The sequence below is a fragment of the Larus michahellis genome, chromosome 7 (genome assembly GCF_964199755.1).
Source record: "Larus michahellis chromosome 7, bLarMic1.1, whole genome shotgun sequence".
NCBI classification, from domain to species: domain Eukaryota; kingdom Metazoa; phylum Chordata; class Aves; order Charadriiformes; family Laridae; genus Larus; species Larus michahellis.
In genome coordinates this window covers 7,237,239-7,241,333 of record NC_133902.1, presented here as the reverse complement: position 1 = coordinate 7,241,333, position 4,095 = coordinate 7,237,239, and positions in this window count along the sequence as shown.

The following is a 4,095-nucleotide window of genomic DNA, read 5'->3' as shown; positions in this document are numbered from 1 at the left end:
ACCTCCCCCCCGCCCGGCCCGCTCCACCTCCCGCGCCTCACGCCCCGCGGCTCCCGCCGGCTTGCCCTGGCGGGGAGAGGCGGCAGCGGCCGGAGCGCGGGGGATGTGGGGGCGACCGGGGGTAGAAGGGACGGAAGGGGAGTCATCCGCCTGCGCGGAGGCGCGAGAGAACGAACTGTGGGGCGGAGGGCAAAGCCCAGGGCAGGGAAGAGCTGGGGGGTTATATCGAGGGGGCGAGGGGAGATATGGAGGAGGAGGGTGTGGGGGCGAGGGGAGTCGCAGCTGGCAGCGGCAGGGGGTGAGAAGGGAGGTGGTGTAGTAGGTAGGGCAGTGAACTATGGCGGGACAGTGGCCTGGCCTTCAGGTGACCACCATGGTCGGGCACAGTACCTTCCCCATGGCCGACGCGGGCCTTGGGGCTGCCAGCCCTTGGGGTTTGGTGGCTTCATTTGCACCGGAGGAGCAGGCTGAGCACCCCCAGCAGCTGGCCTCAAGGGCGGCCTTGAGGGTCCCCCCACACACATACTGAGCTCCAGGGCCTGGCCAGCCACAAACCTCTCCTCTGAGTGGAAATATCGGTGTTTACAGCTTCACCTGTGGTAACATACTGCTAATATTGGGCCTTCTATGGCTTTCAGGTGTGTTGGCAGCTCAAGGTGAGCATTTAGGAGCCCGGCCTTTGAGTGGGTTTGCTAACGTACCTGAAGTGCACCTGCCTCATCTGGTGTTCCTCCTCGGCTGCTGTGCGGTAAAAACACCCTTTTCCCTGCATAAATTAACCCCATGACCCCACATAGAAATGGTACTATATTTTGTCAATATCTCATTATCTTTATCAAGCTGTTTGAGGCATGTTTTTCTTCCTAATTTGCTTTCCATGTGGGGCTTGCACACGCCACTAAGAACATATTGGATAGTTCTCGGACACAGATGGTAGATTTTTAGGCAGAGGTAATTAAGATCATTTGGTCTAAAACAGACTCTCACTGTGTGTAGCCAGTGATTTAGCCACCCCAGTGCAACGCAGGGAAGGACTCTGAGATTACTACTTGGTGTAGATTTTGATTTCGCACTAAGTTAATATCACAACTGCTCTAGCGTGGTCTGGAACAAAACTCTTATTCAGGGTTAAATGTTCTTCATTTTTCAAATTTATTATCATACCCTGGATAAAAAAAACCCAAACCCTAGCTGCACTAACTATACTGGGAAGTATTTCTCCTTCTGTCAAGTCTTATTTTGGTTTTCTTAGGTAATGTAGAACTGCTACTGTGACTTATAGTTTGCTCATTTTTATTTTAAAAATCATAGGAGGTAGAGCTGCTGCTGTTTCACTTTGGGGATTGTTTTTAATAATCCTAAATTGTTGCTATTCCTCCATTCTCCTGTTTTGTGAGAAGACATTATTCATTTGCTTGCAGAAACAAATGTTATGGGGTGGGAAGAAAGGAATGTGACATAAACAGACCATGGAAGATTGTTTTGTCCTCTTTTTGCTTTTGCCTATTGGTGGCTTCAGTGGTTTTTTTTTATTATTATTTTCTGCAACTGTGTGGATTTTTTTCAGTTGAGGAGAGACAGCTGGTTTCTGTTGGCAATTAGCCTGCCAAGAGACAGAGGCTATTTACCTCAGTTGCTTTCTAGAGAGCTAGTTTGGAAAGGTTAGAGTTGGAGGCCTGTTAGGAGGGGACGGATAAGGCAGTTTTCCAGTGTGTGAAGGAAAAAGTATTGATAATAGGTAGAAAATGGTAATTCTTGAACTTATTATGTTCTTTATTTTGATTTAAAAGAAAATATCTGATACGACTTCTGAAAATAACGGCTAAGGTAAATATACTTTTCAAGACAGCGCTGTGGCAACGGACTTTATCTTCTTGAGAAGTTATTATGTCTTGAAAGATTAGCTAGGCTATGCCTTTTACTGTCTTGTAATTTTTTGTAGACAAAACTATAGTGTGCATGTTCAGGGAGAGGAAATAAACATATCTATAAAAAAAGGGCATGCTGTAAACCCTCTCTGGAGTATATTATGTTACGTATTTGGTCTGCAATTAATTTTGTCAGAGCCTGAGGAATAATCTTTATAGCAAATGTGGTTTAATCTCTAGCTAGAAACAAAATTTAGGTACAGTAGCATTTGTTAGTACTGTATGACTTGATATATTTACGTATCGAACAACTGGGTGATCTTCTATCATAGTTACATATTTTATTCTTAAAGGCATTATTAGAGAGTTGGTGGAGTCCTCAATTTAGGGTGTGTGTGTTTAAGGTTGAGATAGCAGGCAACCATTCAAAGTAACATAGTAGCGAAACCGATTCATAAAAGTCTGTTTTATTAATTAATTTGGTAAGTTCTCTAAATACCTTTAAACTTAAGAGGTATCCCGTTTGTTGGATGGATTTTTTTTCCTCAAGCTGTACTGGGAACTTATTATCAACATGGCTCCATTCAATGATATGCTTTTCACATCCGTGAATTATTTGAATGCAATTACTCATTAATAGTTACAGATGTTAGAAAATCTTTCTGACTCCAGTACTTGTTGGCAGAGGTTCTGATGGATATTCTTATCTTTGTTGGTATCTTTTCTTTTGTCTTTTTTATACAGGGAAACATTTAAGGGACACTTACGAATACTGCCTGTGCCTGAAAGCAAACTGGTAATGTATGTTGTTTGGGCAGAAGCATTCAGTCAGTCTGTCTTCTGTAATCTTAGCTTTTGAAGATGCATCTGGGTATCTGAACAACTCACGTGTAAAGCGTATGGAGTGCAATGGCTCTGTACATCTGTGTATCATTGTAGTGGATGGGGATGCAGACAAGACTAATAACGGGTAAACTTATAAAGAAAATCTAATCATAGTCTTCTATTATAAAAACTGCTCCTAGACATCAAACAACCTCTTGGTTGTCAAAATTCCCTCTGTTGAAGAAGTTCATATAGAGGAGATTTTACATCTGCAAAGAGAGAGTTGTGTGGTTTCAATAGAATGTGGTTGGAGCCCGATGGTGTTCTGCAGTGTGAAAAATCTCCTCAAAACCCTTAAAAAAAAAAAAAATCCCAGCCAGATATATGAACAGCAGCGGATTGCTGAAGTTCACCTCTGCTAGAGGAGGTTGTTCACATGAGCATTTCCAAATCTGTATCTGAAACCATGGTTTCATGACTAATAAGTCAATTTGATCTGCAAATTACTGCAGAAAGTAGCAGTGTTGTCTTTTCTCTCACAATTTTTGACTCTGTGGCTCAGCTGCCAACTGAAAAGGTTTGGGGCTTTTTTGTATGTGTTTTTTTTTTTCAGTTCTGCGTGCATATTTGTGTTTCAGGCAAATTAGGAGCTATGCATGTGTTAGATCTTGCACAAGAAGCAGCAGGATTGCCTCTTCTATGGCTGCAATTTTTTCACCGGTGTATTCTTAGGTCATGTGAAGCCAACCACAGTTTCACCTGACTCATTTTAAACTTAAATTCATTAGAAAGAGATCACATAACAAGCCTTTTTTGTGGCTAGATAGATGCCAATTTTTGTCAGAAATATGGTGTTTAGTGTTTGAGAGTCCTTTCATTGACCCAGTGAGGAACTGCGGTGGGATGTCTGCAAGTGCTCTGCGTTTTATATGCCTATTTTGATTTTGTCAGTGTGGTGTAATAGTATAACTACTACAATTATATTGTTTCTGAGTCAAAAGAATAAATAGTGTTATATAGTTTGAGATGTATAGGTGAAAAGTACTAAAATACTGTGTCTGTTTTGCAGGAATACAGTTCTAGAAAGCCCAGATGAAAAAGATCAAATCTCTTTCATATGCTGCCAGTGCAAGCTTATTGTTTGTGTGTTTTCATTAAAGGTAAGGTACTTGTCAAAGAGCAAAAATGTGTTTGTGAAATTGATGTGTTAACATAGATGAAGTTCAGTGTGAATGTAGTTGAAGATTCAAGTTTAACTCATCAATGGAAAACTTAGATTTGGTTCATAATGCAGTTTAGGCTTAGTTTAGGTTTTTCAGATTAGACCAGCAGTTCTCATTTTGTCATAGTTTAAATGTGAGCTTGTATATGTGAACAGCTTTATTTTTTTAATTACTATAGC